The 27,282-nt window shown below is 43.2% G+C and overlaps 3 long non-coding RNA genes across 4 annotated transcripts in view; 2 read left to right on the top strand and 1 right to left on the bottom strand.

The window, feature by feature from the left end:
* LOC308611366 overlaps positions 1–11,178 on the bottom strand; it is a 104,684-nt gene extending 93,506 nt beyond the window's left edge. For both annotated transcript variants that reach the window (XR_014014882.1, XR_014014883.1), the window contains exon 1: positions 11,085–11,178. This is a non-coding gene — a long non-coding RNA (uncharacterized lncRNA). The remainder of the gene's footprint in view (positions 1–11,084) is intronic.
* A 414-nt stretch (positions 11,179–11,592) lies between these two features.
* Positions 11,593–15,263, top strand: LOC308611398. Its single transcript, XR_014014886.1, has 3 exons — positions 11,593–12,811; positions 13,605–13,705; positions 15,145–15,263. It is a non-coding gene; the product is annotated as an uncharacterized lncRNA (long non-coding RNA).
* Positions 15,264–15,336: 73 nt separating this feature from the next.
* The window catches only part of LOC308611363, a 59,338-nt gene continuing 47,392 nt past the window's right edge, over positions 15,337–27,282 (top strand). The window contains exon 1 of the long non-coding RNA XR_014014878.1: positions 15,337–15,367. This is a non-coding gene — a long non-coding RNA (uncharacterized lncRNA). The remainder of the gene's footprint in view (positions 15,368–27,282) is intronic.

Here is a 27,282-nt window from a genome sequence, read left to right as displayed (position 1 = left end):
TCCCCCTTAAATGGCTGCAGTCGGGGGAGGGAGCAATGGAGATGTAAAAGCTGGTAGAATTGGTCTCTGTACACAGCAATGCTAAGCATACTACACTTTATGAATCATGAGGGTTTTGGATTTTTTTTTAAGTCTGATCTGAGTAGCCAAGATTGTTTACCCGATGGTTTAATCATCCTTACTGGAAAAAGCCAAAAGAAAAAAAAAGAAAAATCCCTTCTTTTCCTTTCACTCTCCTCATAAATGAAGGTTTTGTATTTCAATATTTTTGTCTTTCTAAAGTAGGCCTGATTTCAAACAAAAGATTTCAAATGAAGAAAGACACATAGAAGAGGTCCTAAAGATTCCCTTGGTTGACAGAGAATTGTTGAATTTAAAGATAATTGAGTTTGACTTCTACTACAGAACAGCAACCCATGGCCATTAGGATTTTTACTTAGGCAGGGCTTATCAATTCTCACTAAACCTTATTCACAGATTGAGAGGCTTTGGCCATCGCTAATAAAATAGATGATATGAAAGCCAAGTGGAAGTTTCCAGTTCAAAAAGAATCCTAGGCCAGATCACATTCCTCAAAAGAGTTCAGTTAATATCTAATTGACTGATTAGATATTATAACTTCTATATGTGTTTCTCAAGGTCTTTCCAACGCACAGCTTCATATTCATTGGGTGAGATGGTGTGACACTCAAGAAGAGCGTATTTGAGACATAATTCCATTAACCTCTCACTGGTTAGCCACATTTTTCTTATTATATTATCTAAATGGGGAACTCAGGGCATTTAGCCACCCAGAATAACCACTGTATGTTGTTCATTATTTGTTTTCATAGCACTCCCACCCCAAATTGTATTTTCATTTCCAAAAAAGACATATGTACCAGGGGTGTTTTTCCTTGAGTATGAAACAGTCTATGAATGGGAAGACATTCAAGACCCATGGCTCCTGCCTCCGAGAAACACCATGGTGATGTATTTCTTGGGCCCCAGAGTATTGGGCCATGGTTGGACTAGAGTTCCACAGAACACACTTTTAGAATCTGTGCTGCTATCTGATTTTCAAGGATGCATAATAGCAGGGGTGGTAATCCCCCGGCTCCTAGTAACCTAGGGTAGGGCCTTCATGAAGCCCCAGGCAAAAGAGGGAAAGGAACAAGGTTCTCAGGATCAAGCACTGAGAGAAGTAGGATACTGTGTTATCTCAGCTTATCTCTTTCAGTCCCTGCAACCACCTTGAGAGACCTGTGCTGTTATCCTGGTTTTATAGGTGAGGAAACTGATGCTCAGAGCGGGGGAGTAGTTTGCCCAAGGTCATACAGTAAGAGGCAGATAGCGATTCCATTTCAGGACCCTCTGTTTCTGAGTCTGGTACTCTTTTTGTTAAACCACTCTAGGCTTGGGGTGGGATGGGGCAGGAAGGAGGATGAGGGATGCCATGGGATGTGAGTGATAGGATGGGGATCCTGAGAGGGGAGATGGAAACTTGAGGCAGAAAAGGGCCAGCAGAGAAGGGAGTGACAAAAGAATTATGCAGGGAAATTCTCTGAAGAGCTTTGAATCCTATTGATCTGGAACTTTGTAGCGGCATTTAAGGTAGGGATTATGAGTTATCGTTGCCAAAAATGTAAAGGAAGGAACAATCTGTCCTAATGTTATTGAGTAGAGTTGTGTCACCATTTTGCATGAATATGGTTTGGGGGTTAATGACTTTCCATAAGCTGAAGTTGTTAATAATCAAATTGAAAAATTCTATAGCTGTAATGGTTCACTTTAGGTGTCAACTTGACTGGGCTAAGGGATGTTCAGATAGTTGACGAAGCAGTCTGGGTGTGTCTGTGAGGGCGCTTCTGGAAATAAGCATTTGATTCAGTAGACTAAGTCAAGATCACCATCACCAACGTGGGTGGGCATCGTCCAATCCATTGGGGGCCTCCAAACAGAAAAAAAGGAGGATGGGCCAGCTCTCCTCGATTCTTGAGCTGGGATGTCAAGCTCCTGGTTCCCTAGCCTTCGGACTCTGGGACTTACACAAGTAGCCCCTTGGTTCTCAGGTCTTCAGACTCAAACTGAATTGTACCACTGGCTTTCCTGGTTCTCCAACTTACAGATGGCAGATTCACAGCCTCCATAACTGCACGGGTTAATTCCTTTAATAAATCTCTTCTCTTTCTCTCCTATTGGTTCTGTTCCTCTGGAGAACCCTGACTAGTACAATAACATAATTTAAAGTAGTGTTTTAAAATTGTGTTGCTACCTGTGTATATGACCCCTGTGTATGTGAAAGAGAGAGAACTGAACTGAGACTTTTAAAATGCATTTCTTAGTATGGTTCATGGCCAAAGATACTCCAAATCCATTGATTTTAAGAGGGTTTTGGAGTATAGAAACAATCCATTTACATTCAACAGGTCAAATGTTTCCAAACATATTATCAGGACCCAGACTACATGTCTACCATTACCGGGACATCCCAAAGCATCATTAATCACAGAACTCTGTATATCCCCCTGCTTTTTTTATTTTTAAAATTGTAATATTTGCAACGTTGTGAATCAGGACAGTTGCTTTGCTGTCCTAGTTGAAATTAAGATTTGCTGTCTCTAGCATTCCTCTGCTTCAGCGGGCTACTGAGCCTATCTTTTCTTGCTGAACTGTAATTTGGTGTATGGATCAGGTGCTGCCAGAAAGCACACGACTGAAGGTGGCTGCATTTCTCTGCTGGCAGACACAGTTCTAGAGCCCCGAGGGAGCTCTGTTTGCAGGAATATAAATTCTTGAATTATCAACCTCACCTCCAAAGTACTAAGAAAGCCTACCAAGCTTGTGAGCAAAATACATATGAGTGTTTCTATCAATAGATCAATGAGGGATTTGAGGAGAGAATAAGAAATGGCACTCTGAAGGGTAACTAGTACTCGCTGTGGCCAGTGGCTGATAGTGAGTTCTCTGGAATACCAGGATTCAAAACCCAGCTCTCCTACAAGTGACTCTGGGCCTCAGGTTTCTGGTCAGTAAAATAGGGATGGTAATAGAAATGCCTTGAGGGTCAAATGAGGTAATACAAACAATAAAGCACTTAGAACAGTGCCTGACACGTAGTAAGTGCTCAATAAACAAACAATGGTATGCAGAACTTCAGGAAATGAATAGGATAAGAATCCACTGTAAAACTGGTACATAACCCAAAAAAAGGAATCTTACTGACTTTAAAAAAATAATTGGTAACATACGCATAAAATTTATCATCTTAACCATTTTGAAATGCACAGTTCAGTGTCATTAAGTACATTCACACTGTTGTGGTGCCATCACCACCATCCATCCACAGAACTCTATCCATCTTGCAAACTAAAACTCTGTACCTGTTAAGCAATAACTCCCCACCCTTTCCTCTCCCCAGCCCCTGACAACCTCAGTTCTCTTTCCTGTCTATGAATTTGCCTACTCTAGGTACCTCATATAAGTAGAATCATGAAGTATTTGTCTTTTTGTATCTGGCTTATTTCACTAGCATAAAGTCCTCCATGTTGTAGCGTGTGTCAGAATTTCCTTCCTTTTTAAGGTCCACTGATTGACTACTTATTTTTTATACAATTTTATAAAGCTTATATTCCATTTACAGTTATTACAAAGTATTAGCTATTCCCTGTGTTGTAAAATACATCCTTGAGCCTATCTTATACCCAATGGTTTATACCTGCCACTCCTCCCACCTCATCTACCTACTGGTAACCACTATTTTGTTCTCTGTATCTGTGAGTTTGCTTCTTTTTTGTTATATTCATTAGTTTGTTGTATTTTTTAGATTCCACATATAAGTGATAGCATACAGTATCTGTCTTTCTCAGTGACTTATGTCACTTAGCATAATACCCTCCAAGTCCACCCATGTTTCTGCAAATGGCAAAATTTGTTCTTTTCTATGAAGGTCCATTGACTTTTTAACCTACCAATTTTTTTTTAAGTTTTCAGAAATTAAAGATATAATATGATGATGCCTCCACTCAACAGCAAAGGCAAATAACTTCTTGAAAAACTTACTGGAGTTACCTGGAGATACCCATATCCTTAGGGATACTAATTAGAAACCAGTTTTCTTAAGAAAGGTATTATTCCTTGAGGCAGGCTGTATACATTACTCAACATTTCTCTAATACTTGTCAGTGTTTTGTAACACTTTTTCAAGTGCCAATTGGAGCTTGCTAGTTCTTCTGAAGTGTGGAGACTGCCAATGGGGGAAACCAGAATGGTAACTCTGTCCCCATGGGGCTTTTTCTGTCATGGTGAAAGAGTTATTTTTATCTTTTTCATTTTACATAAGCACTGCTTATGTGGATGGTGGCTAGATATATTGGACACTGTGTAAAAAGTACTGGTTTTCCTATATTTTCATATTTGCTTTCCTTTAATGCACTCAAGTTTTTCACTGGAAGTTGTGAATTTAATCTGTTCACACACAGACTGGAATCTGCTTACCATTGTCACAGAATGTTTCCTTTCAGTCAACATAATGGTGATAGGAAAAACAAAATCATGCTAAATAGCCACGATTAAAGAGAAAAAATTGATGGATGGGGCATTCCAACTGTCAACCCTCAGATTATGCCTTGTCACTTTTCACAACTTTTTGGAAAACTGTTTATTTGCACATCATAAATATGTGCTTCTGTGATTCTAGATGATCATAATATCAGCATACAAGATTTAGTGCTATTTTCATTTCTTTATAAGATTAATATTTAAAGCTTAGTACACAGAGCAATAATCTGTTTCAGCATTATATTTCAAAATACTAAGGAAATTTCCAAATCAAACTAACAATTTATAAATTTCATTTCTGGGTTCAAGTGATGAAAAGGTCAGGAGAACAACTATTTATAATGGGAATTAAGAAACTGAAATAAGATTTATTTGCTACTACCTTATTCTTAATATGTAAGCAGTTTTTTTATTTTATGGTAGATTTTCTGGTGATTCAGAGCTTGATGGCCCACAAAACGATGCATTAGAGGATTGCTAATGTAATGTCCTAATTTATTTAAAGATTTCCATTGTATGTTAATTGATAACTAAGGGACATTTGAGACTGCAGAAAAAACAAACAAAAATAAAATATCATACATAATACAAGAACTAAAAGATCCAGAGAAAAATACCAGGTAATACTTTGGGTGTTAGTACAATATCTTTAACATGATCTGGGGAAAAAAAGAAAACGACTGCCAATTTTTTCGTACTCTTTAAAAGTAGAAACATCATAATCCAATCTTATTTATTTATTTATTTTTGGCTGTGTTGGGTCTTTGTTGCTGTGCGCGGGCTTTCTCTACTTGCGGTAAGCAGGGGTTACTCTTGGTTGTGATGCGCGGGCTTCTCACCACGGTGGCTTCTCTTGTTGCAGAGCACGGGCTCTAGGCGTGCGCGCTCAGTAGTTGTGGCTCGTGGGCTCTAGAGCGCAGGCTCAGTAGCTGTGGCGCACTGGCTTAGTTGCTCTGCGGCATGTGGGATCTTCCCGGACAGGGGCTTGAAGCCATGTCGCCTGCATTGGCAGGCGGATTCTTAACCACTGCGCCACCAGGGAAGCCCATAAGCCAGTCTTTCAACTACGAAGGGAATTTTCATTAACATATGAAGAAAAAGATGTAGACAATGAACCTAAAATGGCTTTCCACTTTTTATCATGAAACATTTCAAACATACAGAAAAGTTGAAAAGCCTGCGCTCCGCAATGGGAGAGGCCACAACAGTGAGAGGCCCACTTACCGCAAAAAAAAAAAAAAAAAAGAATAGCTGCAGATTCTATCCCTAAATTCTATAACTGTCGACTTTTTGTCAGACTTGCTTTCTCTTTTTCCACACTTTTTTCCTGCAGTTGCAGACATCATTTGATGTTGCATGTATCACCATGCATCCTCTCAGAACATTCTGTGACACGACCACAATTCTCACATTAAAAAAAAAAATTAGCCATAATTCCATAGTACCTAATATCCAGTTCACGTTAAAACTGCCCAAGAACATCTTTTATAGTTGCTGGGGGTTTTTGAACCAGGAGCCAATAAAGATTCAGATATTGCATTTTCATCATATGTCTTTGTTTTTAGGGAACAGTCCTTCTCCAATTTTTTTTTCTCCCTCTCACGACGCTGACATTTTAAAGAGCCCAGGCCAGTTGTCTTGTGAAATGTTCCAACATTCTGTAATTATGTCACTTGACTTGTTCATCTAGGTCTAGACTTAGCATTCTAGAAGCCATGGAGGTATCTGGAATATTCACTTGCTTTCTAGCCCCTTTCTCCTCTCCAGAGTTCACCTGCCTTCAACTGTGAGGAGCACCAAGCGATTCAGAGATTAGCTGAACTCAGCTTTAACCCTTCAGAGAAATTGCTAGCTTCAGGAAGAAAAGTTATTTAAATAATACTGCCAAAAGCAAAGGCTTTTAAGGCCAGAGGAAAGGTGCCCCTGTTTAAGGTTGGTTTCCTAGCAAGTCCAAGGCCTGCAGCAAGGTGGATAATTGCAGAGGGTATTAAGTGGCCAGGGTTTGCTCCATTATGCGAATATGTAGGAAGGAGCCATCAAAGGTGCTTCCTTTAACTACTTGTTCTTTTGTCTACCAAATGCCCTTCAGCTTCTGTTGAGCTTATTGCTAAACCGAAAGGATTAAAAAAAAAAGTGTATTATCCCAACTTTTACCAGTCCACATTAACAAATTAACACGTGTGCCATACATGGGCAAGAGAGGTAAGCAGGCCTGGAAGGGGCGGTGAGATGTAGAGGAACATTTGTATCTGCACCTCTAGGATGACTTCTAAACACAGGCTATTTTGGACCTACACCTCTCTAGAAGTTCAGACCTACATAAACAAAATTCACCCCGGCTGAGGTGGTGTTCTTCCGCAGGCCAAGTGTTTTTAAAAACATGACTGGCCAGCTAAGAAGTTTATCCGCCTGGTGCCTCAAATTCTCAGTTTATTTGAACACCGTGTGAACAGCTGATCTCCGACAAGTTTTGGGGCTTCAACAAGGTAAACAAATGGGTGGGCTGTGAAAGTAAACACTGCATTTCCTCCCAGTCTCATCCTCCTCTCCCAAATTACACGCCCTCACTCCTTTCGCGAGCCCCAGCCTCCCCCTTCCAAAGCTTGGTCTCTTGTACCCTGTAAAAGTACTGAAATTGCGAAGGAGACATTTTCAATTATAAGTACTACAGTAATGAATTCAAGTACACTCATTTATCATAAAGGGCTTTCCCATCTGTCTCTAAAGTATACTTTAAAAGGCTGTGTATTTGATAACATTAGCACCAAGCATCTTCGACATGTTAACGTTCAGCGTTTTAGATGTTCGCTCCCCCAACCCCCAAAGACAGCATGGTGGTGGTTCCAGAAAGAGCACATTTATCTCTGGGTTTGGGAATGCCTGTGTGGTCTCTTCCTAATTTATTTGCACTCCAGTCCTCGGGGATAGCATCGCAATCCCCCTAGGCAAAAAGAGATTAGGGAACTGGGCTGTCTGCTTCTCCCCACCCTGACAGAGAAAGGAAAACAACTTCCCCAAGTCCCACAAGTTCTCTGGCCACTGTACAAATTGTTCTTGAGCATGGAGGGTTTCCAAAAGCCCTAATTAGCAACTCACAGCAAACATTTCTTTGCATTAGCTAATGATCCGGCTATACTTGTAAGCAAACAGAACCAACATATCTAATCAATGCTGAAAAACCAACCAAATGCCTATGAAACATCTAGATGTAATTTTCTAGTTAGAACAAAATGAAAACATATGCAGGTTCCTTTGATCTGCGTCTTAACAAAGAAATTGTTGATTAAAAAAAGCATACTGGTCAGTCAATGTGTCATTTTCATAAAGTCTGCTCGTTTCTCTTCAAATGCTCCCAGTTTAATTTAGTTGGTTTCCTGCAATCTCTAATTTGACCATATTGTGTGAAACCGCAAGAGATTCTTTGGATGTGATTTTATTTGAGGTTTTACTGCTGCATGGATCTGCTACTGACTTTTTTTTTCTTTCTTCTCTGCTTTCTCCCCTCCACCCACCATGCCCATCCTGCCCTTTTCTTTGGTAAAGTGGTGAGGGGAAAAAAGCTTTTTAAAGCAATGCTCGGAAGATTTCTTCTGGACCCTACATTCTTAGGTTTAAGAACACTTCCAGTTAAAAAAAAAACAAGTCAAATGAGGAAATGTATAACAGCTGAAAGGAAGAGAAAATAACAAAAGTGATCTTTTATAAATGTGCATAATTATTATTTATTTCAAATAATACAGTAATAGATTTAAAAGATGAATAATTTCTATGATCAGCATTCATAATTTTTCCCATTGTGTCTAGCACCTATACTATAGATAGGACCTAGTTTTTGTAATCACTTATACTATTGGTGAGTTGAAAATTTGATAACTCAGCAACAAATGAATGGAAATATACTCATATATGCATCAATGATAAAATAAATAATCTGGCAATCTTTTTGTTTCTCTTGCAGAGGATAAAGAGGGAACTTTTTTCAGAGACAATTTCCTATGGACAAGGGGTATTTAATATTATTTCATGTAAAAAACATCATCAACATATGAATATGTTAAAGGTAAAGAAGATTGTGGTTAACAGACTTTAAACAGCAGACCAAAATTATAGATTTCGTGAGTAGGACTATTTTCCTTTAAAAAGGCTGTAGGCAATCTGCACATATATTATTTATTTAAAACATAAGATTAAAGCTACTTGATTGTTTAAACAGCATCATTTGTAATGCAGTTTGATGAGAGTTTTGTAGTATAATTATTACAGCATGACAATCACATAGAAAACATGACCTTGAAAAAGGGCCCAGCCTTCTGTCTTAAGGAGGATGTGCTGTAAGAGAAAGAAGCCATCAAAACCCGACCCTCTTCATGCAAACAATTAAAGGCCTTCCAGTTTTCAAATCAGTACTCTTTCTTTTCTCCAGATACTACATCATAAGGAAATCAGAAGGCCTGGGGATTCAAACTCTACTGGTAAAGAAGCACTAGTTAAAAGAGAATTTCCAATTTTTACCCTTGGCAAACTAGGAAATATGGTGAGTAGACATGTTTGCTGTGAACAGTTATATTAGAGAACATTTAAAAACAATGTGTTAGAACTGATTTTGAAGGGGATGGGGAGGGGAGAGAAAAAGAAGTAGCAACAGTTTTGTTCCTGTTCTAACTTCTCTACTTAAAGTTAAGTACCAGCGTGTGCCAGTAAATCAAAGTAAAGCTTGGGTAAGCCAGAGAAAAGTCTCAGTTGTCCTAGTTGTCCCAGCATTCACAGGCATATTTGTGGCATCTAAGCACTTTCTATACAATCCTGGAGGTGATTATGGGATGAACCAACCACAAACTAGTATAGGTGGCCCATTCACTACATGATTTCAAGGCACACAGGTTGCCAATGGGCAAAGCTTAGTTGCCCATGGCAGTACTCAGAAAGTTCTGTATGTGGAGCAAGCCTGTTCTCGTCATCACCAAGTTTAACCAAGAAAAGGGGCAGTGCTTTCTTCCTGTTCATTTCTCATGTCAGCAAAATGAATAATAGAACCCCTCCCTTACCCCACTTAGTGAGCCACAATGCTGAACTTGTTTGAGAATTACTATGGTGTTGTACAGACTGGCTAAAATCACTCCTCTAATTTTCCATTTATATTGATATTTGGGATTGATCCAATTATAGGCAAATCAATATCATACATATTTAAGAACTCCATCAGTGAAATGTATTATCTAAAATGATTCTTTTAATATTTCAAGAAAAAGATCTCTGTAAAAGCAAATCTTTGAATAAATTGTATTTCTGTTTAAATAAATGCGTTTCCATAACTCTCTTGAAAGTAAAATAATGGTAACACGGAGGCCATTAACACCAAAAACTTAAGTATGTTCCAACATAAGATGAATGCTTGCCAAAGATGTGTCTTTCTCATAGAAGAATTCACCACCATCTGGCTAAAACAGCATTATTCACGTACCAATCATGTGGAAATAGCTCAACTGAACTGCTCTTTAAACTCAAGTATAAATGCGGCAATATTGAAGGTTTTCTGTGGGATGTACTTAGAAAAACAGACAAAACTGGAGATCGACGCAGTATGCCCTGTTTATTTAAAATCCTTTTTAAAGTCAAGTTCCACCTCATCAGAATTTTTTCCACGTCCTTTACCCAACGCTTCCCATTTAGCTCCTTACACATTTCTCCCGGGGCCGGGGGGGGGGGGTGTACCACCCGAACTATGGGGATGGGGTGGGCAGGACAGGTTTTTCAGGTCTCAGTGTTGTTTATCCCATTGTCTCCCTTTGTTTCTAGTAATTGGAAACAGACTCGTGGTCATGTTGCTGAGAGGCCCCTAAAACTCTCAGCAGCCCTCTACTTCCCAACACAACGAAATCAGGACTATCAAGAGAAGGACCCGAGATTTCGCGCCGCGGGCAAAACAACGCATCTGTGACTGGGACGCGTGTGCCTTACCCTGGCAGCACCGCGGGTATCCTTCCCGCCAAACCAAGTCAGGCCAATCTTTTTGCAAAGTGGTTTGAAATACTCCAATAAAAACCAATTCCTACCACTTTGGGTGCAAAAGGGGGCGTGGGCATCAGAAGCCTAGTCTTAAGCCGCTGGTGTACGTACGCCAGCCAATAAGTTGCCCATTTATGCATTTTCCACGAAGTGCACAGTCCACTCCTCGTGAGTCCGAGAAAAGGCAGCTCAAGGAAAAACAATCCTCAGAGAAATTTTTGAATGTGACCTCACTTTCAAGAGTAGCATCAAACAAGGGGCCAGCTTCGAAAGAGGCGTTGGGCTCGAACCAGCAAAAAGCACCCATTCTCCCTCATTAGAAACTCCGCGGTTAGTCTCTGAGTTACTTTCACTGAGATCTGAGGATTTTCGTTAAAGGGAAAGTGAACAAGTGGCAGGAGTTTTGCACACTCGAGCCCCCAGGTTCCGCGGATGCACAGTCGCGGGTCCCTCCCGCTCGCGCGCTCCCGCGCGCTCCCTCGGCTGCCCCACGTTACTTTGACTGACAGCCCAGCCCCGCCACTCTCCTTCTCACCGACCTTCCCATCTACAGTGCCGATCTCCGCGTCTCGCCGCTTCCCATTGGCTGGTTTCGGCGTCCCGCGGCTCCTCCAGGAACAGTTCCTCACCGAGCCCGGGAGGACGCGGCTGGTGGAGGAGGGGTGGGGGTGGATGGGAGGGGAGACGGGGGAGATGGCGGAGATGGAAGCGAGCGGGGTGGGAGAGGAGGGGGGGAGGGGGAGACAGTCCGTTCGGTGCCGCGCTGCCATAGGCTCTGAGGAGACGTTGCGTCAGCACCCCACGTTGGGCGCGGCGCACGCGATTGGCTGACGCGGGCCTTCCCGCTCCCCCCGACCCGAGCGGGCCCACGTCCCCCGCCGGCTCAGCGCTCGCGCCCCCCGCCCGCGCGGGGCTGGGCGGGGCCGGCGCTGGTTAGCTCCAGAGAGTGAAACCGCGTGTTAATGTAACCGGCGCGAGAGGCGCGGGCGGCGGCGGCGGCGGCGGGTACCCTGTGCCCTGCGTCCCCGAGGCAGCCGACTGTTCCACCCCCACCTTCGCACGGCCGGGCGGGACCCGCGCCACCAACCCGGACCTCCGGTGTCCCTCGGCGACTTAACCTCCGCCGCAAATACTCCGGACTCGCCCGCGGAGTTTGCCCGCCGGGGAGGGAGGCCGAGCGGTGGAGAGCACTCTTGGGCTTTTCCCCACCATCTCGGATGTCGTTCCCCGCGTCGTGAGAGAACTTTGCAGCGAGCTGGAGCGCCCTTTGCGGAGAGGCGGACGAAGAGAAGGAAAGAAAGGGGGTCTATAGAGAGGCTCGGAGGAAAGGTCCGGAGCGGTCGCGCCGGCCGTGCAGGACGAGTGCGCGCGGGCCGCGGCGCCCGGATGCGCCCAGGGCTCGAGGAGCAGCGAGCGGTTGCGGGACTGCCCTCCGCGGAGTAGCCCAGGAGGGTTAGGAGGGTTTGTTTAACCGCGGAGAACACCGAGAGCCGGCCGCACTGGGCGTGCCAAGCTGCCTCCCGGCGCGCCCTCCTCACTTTCTCCGCCTCATCGTCATCCCGCGCTCCTCGGCTCGGGTTAAGGCTGCGGAGCGCCGGGCGCGGAGCCTCTGCTGCGGCCGGGACCTCGCACCCCGCCGCCTCCAGGGAGCCCGCGGGTGCCTGGTTGTGGGCGCTGCCTGGACCCGCGGGGGTCAGGCCTGTACACCGTCACGTTTGTTTGTGTGGGGTTAGCCCGGAGCGCCGCGCCACCTGCAACTCGCCGGCGGCCAGCGCCGCGGGGAAAACCCGGAAAATAGGCGGACCCGGAGAATAGCAAAGGAGGGCAGCCCGCCTGGATTTGTTTGCCCGGGACGGGTGCGGCGCACGCGGATCGCCGAGGGGAGCGCGGCGGGAGTCACCGCGCCCCCACCTCCCAGCACGGGAGGCCGAGGGCCGCGGATTGGAGCGTAGCCCCCGCGCCCTCTTCCCGAGTGACGGCGGCGCCCCGCAGGTTTTTGGCGCAGCCGGGCCCGTGTTGCCCCGTGATGTGGCCCTGAGCGCGGGAGCCCGCACCGGCGGGAGCAGGAGCGGCCCGGCGCCGAGTGGCCTGTGCGCCCCGCCGAGCGCGCCTGCGTGCGTGGCCAGCGCGCTACCCGCTTTTGCCTGGCTTCCCGGCTTAATTTTCCTCGGCGAGATTAAAGTTGGAAATTGAGCAGAGAATTGAGTTGCCCAGGAGCAGAGCCGCGGCCGCCGCCAGAGCGATGTTCCCGCAGAGCCGGCACCCGGTGAGGCGCGGTCGGGTGGTTGAGTAGGGATCAGGGTAGTGGCGGGGTGGGGGGTGGGCGCTATTGCTGTGGGTGAGGAGGTGGGTGGCTGCTGCATTCTGGCGGAGACCCTGGCCTCCAGGGGTGCTAGGCTTGGGAGGTCCCGGGCCCTCCCCTCCTGTGGTGGGGAGTGGACTGAAACTCAATTTCCCCCCTTTGCTCTGGGCTCCCTCCTACTTGACGTCTAGACTGGGCGGGCGGGGCGCTCGGGGAGACTGGGGTTTCTACTGCGGCCACATCCTCTCCCTTCCCCGAGACGAGTAGGGCGGCCCCCCTTTGTTTCTCGTCTCGCCTATTTACATGTCAATGCGGCCCCCGTTCCGGCGCGCCTGGAGGTGGCCCCAGCGACACTGGAAACGAGGAGCGTAAGGGGGTTTTCTCCTCTGGTGCCCGGGGTCATTATCGCCCCGGTGAGGCAGAGGGCGGCGGTGTCGACGACAATCTGGCCAGGTGCTCCCCGGCGGCCGCCGCCGGGAAGCTCCTGTCCCTTCAGCCAGGTGACCCGGGCGCGCTTACCGGGACCCGCCCTGGAGGCTGGAAGAGGCTCCAAGCCTCTTTAGAAGCTTCGGATCTGGGAGGGTCTACCTTTCCTCTCCCCAAAGTGAAGCGCAAACTCGAGTTTGGGGCTCTGTTTTCCGCCACTTCTAACTTTATTTTTTGTTTATGTCCCACCCACTCTTTTGTTCTCTGACTTACTTCTCTATCCAACCGCCCTCATATCCGTCCCTCGGTCCCCCTCGCTGGTCGTCCCTAGACGCCGCACCAGGCTGCAGGCCAGCCCTTCAAGTTCACTATCCCGGAGTCCCTGGACCGGATTAAAGAGGAATTTCAGTTCCTGCAGGCGCAGTATCACAGGTGCGTGTCCGGCCGCGCCCGGTGAGCGGTCGCCCCGGCAGCTCCGTGCCCCTGGTGGCGGCGGCGGCTGTACTTAGTACTTGCGTCCAGGCGGTGGCATGTGGAGTCGCAGTTAAGACCTGTCATTCACGTTACCCCCTTTCCCGGCTCTTCCCGGGCCGCCTCTCCTCTTGTCTCCACCTCCTCCCATTGTTTCCCTTTTGCCCGTTTGTTGCTGTTCCAGGGAGCCTTTTTTTCGTGTATTTAGGAGTTGCATGAGAACTGTCAATATTTGCACTTCATTTATTTATTTTGCAACAGGCTGAGCTGAAACCTTGGTTCAGTCGATGCCCCAGCTCAGGAGTACAGGTTCAGGGAGGCAAAGCGGGTGTTGAAATCACTGTTGGCCATACTAGAATTGAGTTCTTTGAGGCAAAGTCCATTATGGAGGGTAGATGCTTTCAGCTGTGCCCATCATTAGCGGTGGTGAGGGGGGCGGTGGGGTGGATGTGTGTAGAGGGAAGCCCACCTGCTTTGGCTTCATTCTGGATTGGTTTGGGTAGGACAGGGCTTGGAGTCACATTTATAGCCATCTCAGCTTTAGCGTCTTCATCTAATGAGAGCTGCTTCAGAAAATTTATAAATGTAAATTATTTGTAAAGCACCCTGTCCATAGTGGACTTGCTAGAAATGTTAGTTTCTTCCCGCTTCTATTAAGTTTTAGCTGATTAGAGTGAAGAAATAACTGTGTAATGACAGTTTTTATTTTTGTCACACTTGAAAAACACAGATGCTTGGGTGTGAATTTTCTTATTTTGCAGAGGCTTTGTGATTATTGGCCTTTTGTCTACTTGAAGATAATCTCTAGAGCTTGAAGCATACCTGCCTACTCTATGTTTACCAAGCAGGGAAGACTTCAACCTACTTAATTGCAGAAGCTATGTAACACGTTTCGGCAGGGAATTAAAAAACAAAGGTTTTAAAAGGGACCAACAATTGTAGAAGTAACTTTACAGGTACAGTTTTCAAACCTAGAGACTATTTGAGTTGGCAGAGATGGCCTATGCCTGAGACTGAAGGTTGTGCAAAGGCCAGGTTTTGGTGAAGTCCAGGGAAGCAAACTCTGATGCAGGGAAGCAAGTACGAGTGAACAGATGACCAGGAGGAGAAATCAGTCTTCTGAGTAGATCAGAGGTTTTGAAAGATTTTTTTCATTCTTGGCATGAGACCAGGTCTGTACCAAGAAGGAAAAGAATAGTTGCTGAGTGGATACCTTGTACTGTTCATCGTATTCCTTTTTTCCCTATTAAATGCAAGGACAAAGCTTTTGGGTGTTTACCTAGATAGTTTATGGTTTTTCCAAATTGGTCTGTGTTTTTACTTGAAGTGCAAATATGTGAGGCAGATGTTAAAACAAGTGACATAATGTTTACATTAAGTTGCCTGTTTTGTTTTCGTAGCCTTAAATTGGAATGTGAGAAACTGGCAAGTGAAAAGACAGAAATGCAGAGGCACTATGTGATGGTAGGTATCAAAGATTAGGCTTTTTTTCCTTTTCACGTAATATTAACAAATATGGGTTCTCGGCATTACAAAATGTGAGTTAATGAAATACTTGGTTCTTTTTTCTTTTTACAGTATTATGAAGTGTCATATGGATTAAACATAGAAATGCATAAACAGGTAAGCTTTAGCAAAATCTCGAAATGAGAAGTAAGTCATGATTTTATTATACTGGCTTTGTCCTCAGGAGTGGGGGGCGGATTTGTATGGCATTTTTCAGCCTTGGTTTCCCTTCCTGCAAATTGGTGGCAGTATTCTGCAGCAGGAGCTGCTTCTTGACAATTATAGAATGTTTAAGTTACTGGGTGAGAGGTACTTTGGAAGTGTAAACTAGCCTGTTTATAGGCAGGTAGGAATTGAGGCTCTGACTTGACTTTTCTGCCTGGATACCTTTATTTTCCTCTTGAAAGATCTGGGTATCCTGTAGAGTTCTGAAGTTCATAATAGCTAATGTTTTTATGCTGATTTGGAAAGAAGTGTGAATCTCTGTGGGAAAGAAGGGTATTCGGGAGTGTCCTTGTTCGGGTTAAACAAGGAATATGACTAACTATGGAGTTCTCCCTATGCTTTGGGGCTACAGAAAGTGACACTCAGGATCAGTGGCTTATTAGCAAACCTCTTTTTGAAAAATGTCTCAGTTGATGCAGGTTTGGAGGTGAAAAAAGCATCCTTTTATGACCACAGCATATGTTGGGCGTTGCTTCAGTCCTAGTGGTTTTAAAAGCATGAAAAGATTACTGACTGGAAAGCTCGAGAGCTATGACTACGAGTTTGCAAGTTCCCATAAAATTCACACTTATGGCTACTATAATGGTGTATAAAAAGAATATTGAGCGGGAACAAGGCACTAAGGATCTCATAAGAGAAGAAAAGCTAAATGATTGCTCAGCCCAAAGGACCCTCGATTGAGTAGTCATTGTCTGCCAAAGAAAGCATTAATGGCAGGGTGTAAGTATTTTGGAGATATGCTGACATTCACTTTTTCATCAAGACTCTGGTACAATAAGTCTTCTAGAAATCGATTGCCTCTTAAAAAATTATCATCAGATGAAGTTGCACAGTTGGACACATTTCAAAGTGCAACAATACAATTCTTACTTGATGTATATGTGCTATTTCATCTCAAACCCTTGTTTCATTAAATTAAAGAGCATGGCTGACCGGCGGGGGGCACGGTGGAGAAATTGATTAGTTCAGCCTTCAGATCTCCCTTATATTCAAAGACTTTCATTAAGCAAGTGTGTTTCAGAGTTGAATTCTGCTTTTGTAACTCTGCGCTCTTTGATTTTTAATTCATCATAGATTTCATAATGTTAATTTATCGTCATGTACCTTAGATCTGTTCTCAGTTATCTGTTTGGAAGGAGATAGTTAAGTTTAGGGCCTTTCATTAACAATGTAATTGGGCCTTTAAAAGTGCTGATTTTATTCTGATTTGCGAAGTTGGTAGCCTAGTTTATGTTGGGTTTGTGCCTTTGTTTCTGTGTGCTTAAATGGCTAGTGCCTGATTGAGGCAATTGTAACTTGTTGATAGTAATTAAGCTAGAAGATATATGATGATTTAAATTAATTACGCAAATAGACTTGGTCAAGGAGTTCTAACGTGCCACTTTTTTTTTTTTAAGTTACCCTAAAGGCACATTTTTTCCCCCAACAAATATTCTGGAAGGGTAAGAGGAGATTGAGCTTTCTCTTAAACTCATGAACTCAAAGGATTTAATAACCTCACCGACTCCATACAAGGGAATGCCACCTCTATGTGATGTGTGCTGGTGCTGGATTTATTGGGGGAGCTACAGGAGGTGTGAAATTCTTCTGGGTTCCTGTAGGTTGCTTGGTGGAGTGACCTCTTCTTTATCGCATAGGAAGAAGGAAGAAGGGGCGAGGAGGGTCAGGAACCCCATGGTGTGGAAATAGTTTTCTAATGAGTTTCTGTATTCCATCGGGCATTTGTGGGTATATATCGTCTGTCCATGAGCCAATGTGCATTAATAATATGCTTAGTAATTTGAAAGATGTGAAAAGCTGAGAGACGCTGTGTTCTTCATAGTAGGATATTAAGCCCCCTGAAATTTAGTTTATATTGTAAATGCTGACAGACCCTTAACTAGAGTGGTATGCAGAACAGTGCTGTAATTGTAATTCAGTTTATAGTGGCCTTACATTTGAAAAACATACGTCTGAATGTCACACATTAATAATAAGTTCTGAGGAGGCATTTGGTGCAGCTAGTAATCATAATTCTTACTAAAACTGGTGACGTCTGGCCCCCAGGGTGTAGCCAGGCTCAAACTGATGCTTTTTGCCGCCTGATCACCAGCATGGCCTAAGTGCTCATTATATTGTAGAGAGGGCCTTTGGAGCTCTCATTAGATTTGACAGGAATTCTCTCTAGGGGGAAACTGGGCATTAGTGAGACTCCTGACAGGCTGAAATTAGTCCTGCTTTATGGCTTATAACCAAATGCTAGCAAGGCATCATCAGGGGACAAAAAATTGTCATTTCTGACAACATCTTTGTTACTGAAAAAATGCAGTGATGGGGAAACTTTCCGCGGAGAGAGCTTTAATGTTGTTAAGATTTGTCTCCAGTGTGATGACCGCTCTCCTCCCCACCTTTCAGCGGCTTTGTTGGAGGAGTGAGTTTGAGAGGTTTCAGTGTCAAATCTCACCACCGACTTCTCCGTGTGGAAGTTTTAAAGTGGAAGTGCATCCAAATCAAGAATGGTATAATTGTGGTTTCCTTACTTGGTTTGGTGCCCGCAGTCTGTGTTTATGTTGTGTCAACACTTCCTGATAAGCCTTCCCCTCACTTCCTCTGCTTCTATTTGTGGCTGGTTACCGAAAAGTCAACGAAATCAGGATGGTCATGGATATTTAAATCTTTAATTGTAGCATGAAGACAAAAATATTTTTCCTTTGAGCCTTTTATAGATTCCTGCCTGTCCTCTTTTCAGGTAGGTCGTGTAAACTCTAGATATCTCTATACAGAGAGGTGGAGACTTTTCATGAAAGATGGAGCAATTCTGATGCCACCAGTGTTAGGGTACATGAAAAAGTAGCAGGTTAACATGAGTCTAATTGCGTTTGAGGGCTGTGCCTAGTGTGTTTGGCAGTGTGATATTGAAAGTTTTTTTTCTGTCATGTGGAGTGGTATTACCTCCTTTGATATTTTGGGGAATAAGATGCACTGTAAGTACTTATATAAGCCTGATTTATCCCACTTGTATACCTTTTCAGCACACTGATGAAGCCGTGCCATGAGTTGTCATTGGTGGCAACTTTGTATAGCACTTAGTTTTCAAAAGCGATTTGCCTCATCCTGTGAAGTAGATTGGGTGGTAGGTGTTAGATTGGGTAGGTGTTTTGCTCTGCCTGCAACTTTGGGTGCGTGCTCAGAGTCTGGGACTTGTCAGGGCCAAGCATCTGTTGAAGCTTGAGTTTGGCTCACCTGGTTCCCAATTCAGTGCTTCTTCCCTGTCTCCCTCCTCCCCCACTGCCACTGGAGCATGAGGCCAGTGGTGGAATCACCCTTGGGCCTGTGCTTAGCGACCCAAGTCTACCCCACTGCGTGCGTGTTCTCAGTGTTTGTCTGTTTTGATCAGCTTCATCATTTGTGAGACACCTTGGGGTGAGCCTCACGTTCTAAAAATTAGGAAAATCAGCATTACTGACTGGTCTGTGGGGACCACAGCTGTGGGTAGGTAGGAAGTTGTAACCAACTGAGCAGTACTGTCCGCAGGTTAAAATGGGTCGAAGAACCAAAGAAAATTTGAAATGTGTTATCGGGGCTCTGGTTGAGCCCCAGCAATGCGGTGAGTTTGATCATTTACTTTGCCTCTCTGTGTCTGTGTTCTTCTGAAGGCAGGCAGTGAGTGCTTAGGGCTCTCGGGTGGTGGAAGAATTTAAAAATAAATGAAAGGACTAGCTCTGAAAGGAAAGTATTCTGCAATCCTGATTGTGGGGTGGGGAAGGAGAGGAGAAAGAGAAAAACAACCAGACGAGAGCTGAACATTTCCAAACTCTGTGTGATAGTTCAGCAAGCACAGTGTCTCAGACCATATAAATTTTGGAGTGAAACTGCTTTCACAGTTTTGATGTGTGCTTTAAAGTTTCTCTTTAGAAAGAAATTGTTCTTTAGTAGTGTTTTAAAAGTGTTAAGGTGGAACTGTTAGGGATTCACCTGTGGGTTAATTCCTTAGATGTGACTCTTACAATTTGTGCCTTTTACCTTTCTTCCTGTTTTTAAACCATTGGGTTTTCGGTCTGCAGCTTCTCATTTTGAGATTTTTTTTTTAAGTCAGTATCTCAGAATGGCACTGACCAGCTGGAGTATAGGAACTTAGAGTTAAGCTCCACCTTGTAATACAAAGAAGGTAGCTGTCTTCAAGGTTGGAGTGGTCCCCCACTTGATTTCATTAGCCAGGCCTGTCCTTTACAAGTAGGAGTTAAGAGATAAAGCTCCCTCTGTTAGAACCTAGATTCCGAGGTGCAGGATTAGCCTTTGTTTTTTATTGGCAAGCAGGGCAGATTCTTCACTCCTTAAGCAGCACCCTCCTGACCCCTTCCACAGCTGGGCTAGTTGCAGATTTCTGTCCAGGGCCTGGCCTAGGGTGAGGTGAGTGGGGCCTTTGCCTCTGGCACAGAGTTTAAAGGAGGTGTCAAAAAGTTTAGCACTCAAGGTGAACAGTATTTTTAAAGTTCAAAATTAAAACCAAAAAACCCATGAGGAACAAAATATCAGCATTTTATGTAAGGACAGGATGGGATAGGGTCCGGTGAGGCAAGGGAGGCACGTGTTGGGTCAGAGAACCTCCCTCTCCTCCCCTCCCCTTTGTTCTGCCATCTCCAGAGGGCTGGGCTGGGCTGAGGCCGGAATGTCCCCGCTGATCTCTGGGATCTACCTTGGTGTAAGATAGAGTGGGTTAAAGTCACTTATTTAGGGACTTCAGTTAGTGACTGGGTGAGTCATTAACAAGTTGCCTGGCCCTGGTTTTCCACTCTGTAAAAAGGGTTAGACTAGGCAGGCCCTAAAGTAGGGCTCCTCTCACCAGAGGGGACTCATTCCTCCAGAGGCATGAGACCCCACCAGGCTTCGGAACCTGTATATTGCCTATGGCCAGGGAAAGAGTAAGTGAGTTTGAAAATATGTCAGTAGAAACTTTGCAAACTGAAATGCAAAGAGAAAAAGAATTTTTTTAAAAAACTTTAACTCAGAATATCCAAGAACTGTGAGACAGTTTCAAAATGTGTAATATGCATGTAATTGAAATACCAAAAGGAGAAGAAAGAGAGAATAAGAAATATTTGAAGAAATAACAGCCCAGGATTTTCCAAAATTAATGACGGATTAACCATAGATTGTGGGAGCTCAGAGAACACCAAGCATATAAATACGAAGAACGTCTATACCTGGACATATTTTATTAAAACTGTAGGAAGCTGAAAGATAAAATCTTGAAAGAATACAGAAGAAAGTAATATCCTACCTCTAAAGGAATAAGGATAAGAATTATGGGCTTATCACAAACCATGCAAGCAAGAAGAGAATTGAGTGAAATATTTAAAGTGTTGCAAGAAAAAAAAATCACCCTAGAACTTTGTGTCTAGTGAAATTATCCTTCAAAAGTGAAGGAGAAATAAAAACTTTCTCAAACAAAAGCTGAGATACTCATCAGCAGCGGATTTGCCCTGGAATAAATGTTAAAAAAGTTCTTCAAGGAGAAGGAAAAGGACAACTCAGATCTACATAAAGGAAGGGAAAAGAAGGAATAAATGAAGGTAAAACAAAACTTTTCTTTTTCTTTTTTTTTAAGGTTTTCAAAATAACATTTATTTCTTAAAAGTTAACATGTGCATAATAGGAAACCAAAGAACACAAGAAGCAAAAAACAAAGTCATCCGTCATCACAAGCAGTTTACCATCTGATGCATCCTTCTAGGTCTTGTTTGTGTATTTAAACACAAGTAAGCATCCATTTTTATGTAATTAAGATCATACAGTTATGTATCATGCTTTTTCACACATCATGAATATTTATCATTTCAAAGTCCCAAAGCTATGAGTATTTTGATAACCAAAAATACACTACACCAACTCAATCTGGAAGGAAAAAAAATGTAATCCTTTCTTGGCGACAAAAGCTTCAGAAAAGACAAAAATCGCAACAGTCCTCTAGATAAAGATTTTGGCAGAGTTATGATTAAAATACTACATTCCCTTAAAGTTCAATTAAAAATGAGACATAAAGCAACACAGTACCCAAAGTATAATGCTTTTAAGAGGATTCATTATCTGATCTAAACTATTAAAGTATTAGCAAGGAGGTATGTTTCCACTGAATTACTTAACAATGTATTCCTATAGTACAGCTAAGAGATGCACACACATCAATGGTTATCATCAAAATATAAAAAGGAACACATCCACATACTTCCCTCCCTTTTATACTTCCTTCTGCCCCTCTGCTGCCAACCTAATGAACAAGTCCTGGTGTACATTTCTCAGATGGTTTAACAATTCCATGTGCAAGATGCTACTTTTTTTTACCAATTATAACAAAGATATTTACAAATTGGTTAATTCACTAGCTCTGCTTTTTATCATACATTGTCACCTCAGGACTCCTAAAAAGCCTAGATGCTGCAAAATAATGAATGAACCTTGTCCATAATAAGCATTGGTACTTTACAAAAATGCACATTTAGACCTATGGTTATAACCTAAAACTGTCTTCTAGATATGAAGATATTAGCTAAGAGCCCTTCCCTTCACCCTTCCTCTTACCCCTCCCCCAGCATATCAGCGACTAAGTACAGGACTATATCTAGCTCCAAGAGGTGGATTAACATAGACGCTCCCAGAAGACACAGCCCTTCCTAAAAACCAACAAAAGGGCATTTATTAAGGGGTTATCTTACTACCTCTACTTTTAATATACCTTGGGCATTAGGACTTGCTTATTCTTTAATACACAGCAATATTAACTAAAATACACAAATAGAACAATGGTTACACAATCTGAACTTGTCTAAAGACTCATGGGCACAGATCCCTTCTCTGTACTTCCTTCCCTGTCCGCTCCCCGCCTCCCCACCACCCAGTGAATAGTCACCTTACTCTCCAAGACTCAAGTTTAACAATTTCCACTCCCCCAATACAACCATTCCTATGAATTAACAGAAAAAAAAAATACTTAAAAGGTCTTACTTTTAGCTATTTTCAACATATGTTGTGCACTTTTACACGTCTAGAAAGATTAGATGTTTCAAATACAGATTTAAGTTTGTCCACTATGTATACATGTAGTAGCACTGAAGAAACTGCACACAAAGGCTATAGTCACAAAGTGTCTCCTAAACAGGAACACTCTGGCCTAGAAGCTTCCCCTTCTCATCTCTGTCAACCCAGTGGACAAGAATAATAAGCATCTGTAATGCTTAGAGGGGATTTTAACAATTTTACTTCCTCCAGTTGTTTTCAGAAGTCTTTCCAATGAATTTTAACACAAAGAGTACGCAATGTAGTTATCAGCTATTTTTGTCATACGCTGGCAACCTCTTTAACACCCGGGAAGATGAGACGTTGTAAATTTGGACCCTCTGTCCCTTATGTACATTATGTACACAGCCAAGTAAAACAAAACGCAGAGACACACCAGACAATGGTTAGTCTTGGTATAAAGCCCTTTACACTTTCTTCTTTCTCCCTGAACCAGCACAAATAAAATAATGTGTACTGCTCAGAGAGGTGGTTTGATCATTTTGATCACTCCATTTCTAAAAGACAGTATTTCATATGAATTTTAACAAAAGGATATATCTACAAAACATGTTACTTCACTACCTCTACTTTTAACATACTTTGTGCACTTCTAAACATCTAGAAAGACTAGATGTTTCAAATAAGGACTTAAGTTTGTCCACTATATACACAGTAGTGTTGAATAAACTGCACACATGTAACAATGGTTAGATCTGAAAGTGTCTTCTACATAGGAACATTCTAATCTAGAACACTTCGTTTCTCCCAGTACCTCCTTTCTGCCATCCATCCAACATTGGGCAAGTACAGGCACAGGTGTCACTTAGATGTGATTTACAATTTCACTTCCAAAGGCCCTTTTCAGAAGACGGCCTTTCCATGAATTTTAACACAAAGTGTACAAAATGTGTTAGTTTACTAACTCTACTTTTGTCATATATTGGCAACCTCTTTAATATCTAGAGACTAGATATTATAAAATTGGGACCCACTGGTCCAGTATATACAAAATATATACAGTAAAGTTAAACAAAATGCATGTAACATATAAAGCAATGGATAAGTTGTAATGTTCTAGTACCTGCTAGCAAAACATCTTTTGCAATCTTCCCTCTCCCCTCCCTAAACCCAATGAACAAGCACAGAGTATACCATTCAGAGAGGAGGTTTAACAATTCCATTTCCAAAGACAGTATTTCCCATCAGTTTTTAAAAGCTATTTACAAGAAGCATTATTCTACTAAAACTACTTTTAAATACATCAAGCACTTCTAAACATCTAGAAAGAACAGATATTTCATATAAGAACTTACTTGTCCACTATGTACACAGCACTGTTAAATAAAATTGCACACATGTAACAATGGTTATAATCTGAGGTATCTTCTAAATATGACCATTTTGGCCTGAACCATTTCCTCCCTCACTTCCTTCTCTCCACCGCCAATCCAGTGGACAAGTACGTGCGTGTGTAATGCTTAGAGGTGGTTGAACAAATTCATATCCAAAAGTCATTTACAGAAGACAAGCATTCCTATGAATTTCAATAAAGTATACAAAATGTGCTAATTTTACTACTTTGTCATACACTGGCAACCCCTTTAACATCTAGAGACTAGATGTTGCAAAACTAGGACTCAATTTGTCCATTATACACACTATATACACAGGAAAACAAAATGAACATACAATAAATGGTTTTGTCTGAAAATGTCCAGGTATGAACACACTAGCATATTACCCTTTGCAATTCTTTCCTTCCCTCCTCCAAACCACTGAACAAGTATAGACAATAGTATACTGCTCAGAGAGGTGGTTTAACATTTAACATTCCCAAAGACAGTACTTCCTGTGAATTTTAGCAAAAAGATATTTACAAAGTGATATTTTACTACCTCTACATTTAACATACGTTGGGCACTTCTTCTAAACATCTAGATGGACTAGATGTTTCAAATAAGGACTTAATTTGTCCACTATATACAGAGCAGTACTGAATGAACTGCACACATGTAACAGTTATAATCTGAGAGTGTCTTCAAAATACCAGCATTCTAGCCATTCTAAGACCAACCCCCTTCTCTCTCTCCCCCCTCCACCAACCCAGAGGGCTATCATGCTCAAATTTTCAGAAGACAATCTTTCCTAGAAATTTTAACACAAAATGTACAAAATGTATTATTTACTAACTCTATTTTTGTCATACACTGGCAACCTCTTTAACATCTAGAAAGACTAGGTGTTGTAAATTAGGACTCATTTGTCCATTATATACACTATATACACAGCAAAGTGAAACAAAATGCAGGAACATAAAAAAAGACAATGGTTAATCTTGCCTCACTATAAACACACTGGCACAGAGCTCTTTGCACTTCCTTCTCCTCCCCCCGACCTTGAACCAGTGCACAAACAAACACAGTGCATACTGCCTACTGTTCAAAAAGGTGGTTTGGCCACCCGTCCCCCCCAAAACAACATTTCATACGAATTTTAACAAAAAGATATTTACAAAATGTCCCTTTACTACCTCTACTTTGAACATATATCAGGCACTTTAGAACATCTAGAAAGACTAGATATTTCAAAAAAGTACTTATTGTCAACTACATATACAGTAGTAAGGAGTCAAATGCACACACAAAACAATGATTCTAATATGCAAATGTCTTCTAACTGTGACCAGTCTGGCACAGAACCTTCTTTTCTTCCTCCTCAACATCTTGCATTCCATGTCCTCTAACCCACTGAACAAACGTGGACCTCTGTGGCTCCTGATGTCGCCTCTAGAGGTGGTCAAACAACACCATTTCGAAAAGTCATTTCCAGAAGACATTTCTTTTCTACGGTTTTTTTTAAAGAAACAAATGGGCATTTACAAGACATGTGACTTTAACTCAATCGTACGTCGGCAACCTCTTCACATCTAGGCCTATATGTAGCGAAAAGTTTTCTTTCGAAAGGTTGGGGGGAAAGTTGAGAGCAGCTTTTTCATATTATATACACAGGCCTTCTATAAACGGCCAGTAAATCTTCCCAAAGGGTGGCTGGCACTTCCTATTGGCCGCATGTGGTACGTTATTCTACCATTTCTATCTTCCGACATCGAGGTCTTGGTAGAACGACGACCAACCGCCCGATGACCCGCGAACGTTCCACCCGTCGTCGACCGGGGCTCCGCTCACCTTCCGGGCCCGTTAAGGCCTTTGTCCGTCGTTGTCCGGACGAGGTGAGGTCTCGTCCAACTGGGGCAGAGAGGTCACCTCAGGTCCCGGATCCGCGCGGGCTCCAAGGCCTAAGGGTGGCTGAGCTGGCGCCCACGTAGACCCCCCTTCCCGGGCCCTCGAGGCTCTAACGGCCCTCCGCGGCGTTCCAGTGGCCGCCATTCTTCTCACCTTGCCACGCCCGACGCCCAAAGGCGCCACGTCCTCGGTGGCCTGCCGGGGGCGTCGCCTAATCCCTGCAGCGTGGGGTCAAGAGACCAGCGGTGAGCGGGATCTGGGCTCCGAGGGGCCGCCGCCATTAGGTCGCGGAGGTGGGGGTGGGGGAGCAGTTCGTTGCTGCTTCCAGGCTCGGGTCCTGTCAGTGGGCGGCTGCGGCGAGGGCTCTGGGGCTCGGCAAGACGCAGCCTGAGCGTGTCCCGGGGGCCCCCCAGTTCGCCTGCCGACCAGAGGCCGGAGGGCCTGGAGGGCCCCGGGCTAGAAGGCCGCGATCCGCTTCTTACCGCGCTCTCTGCCGGAACTCAAAACTTCTATTTTTCTTATTCTCAGTTGACCTAATAATACTAATGATAGTGTATTGGGTGATTATAGTATATGGATAAGTGAAATAAATGACATCAGTGTTACAAGGGACAGGAGGGAGGAATTGGGAACTCTGTTATAATGGAACCTGCACTACCTATGAAGTGGTATAATGTTCTATATAAAAGTGGCCTTAGATTAGTTGTAAATGTATATTACAAATTCATGGGCAACCATGAAAATATTTTTTAAAGAAGAATACTTGACATGCTAAGAGAAGAGAGAAATGGAATCATATAAAGTGCTTGTTTAAAATCAGAAAAGGCAGAAAAAAAGAAGAAAAAAAGAATACACATAAATACTAAACAGTTACAGATATGACAGATATTAATCCAACTATATAAAAAAATCACTAAATGTAAGTGTTCTAAATTCACCAATTAAAAGACAAACTGTCAGTGCAAGATCCAATTATATGTTGTCTACAAAACACCCACTTTAAATATAAAGACACAGATGCAGTTCTCTGGTCAGCCTCAAGGACATGGTGCTTGGATCAGATTGAGGAATTGGGGAGCAGGACAGGGTCAGAATATGGGAATGATGAGGCATGAACTTTGTTCCACCAGTAAGGACATTCTTTCCCTTCACTTTTTCTTACTTTCCCACTCACTTTAAGACATCTTTTGCTTACTCTCAGCTGTATTTTACCCTGGGAGGTAGGTGGCTGCCTGGTCAACATTCCTACCACTGACAGCTGAGTGGTGCTTTTCCTCTGCAAAAAAAAAAAAAACAGTCATTAACTGAGCAGCCTGAAAAAATACCCCGGGAGGGGAACCACTTCCCCAGGGTGCCTTTCTAGTAAGGAAACCTCCATATCAAGTTTAAAGTATGTTCTCCCGATATATTAACATGACCCACATAACAGATTCTTAAGGAGCTGCTGTGCTGTTCCTGGACCCTACGGCAAGTAGCCCAGGGTCCAGTAGAGCAACACCTCTGCCCAAATAGTGCCATTCAGGGTTCAGC

Source organism: Mesoplodon bidens, assembly GCF_964165515.1.
Source record: "Mesoplodon bidens genome assembly, contig: HAP1_SCAFFOLD_72, whole genome shotgun sequence".
Classification (NCBI taxonomy): domain Eukaryota; kingdom Metazoa; phylum Chordata; class Mammalia; order Artiodactyla; family Ziphiidae; genus Mesoplodon; species Mesoplodon bidens.
The sequence above is the reverse complement of the archived record's forward strand: the minus strand, read 5'-3'. Positions and strand labels throughout refer to the sequence as shown.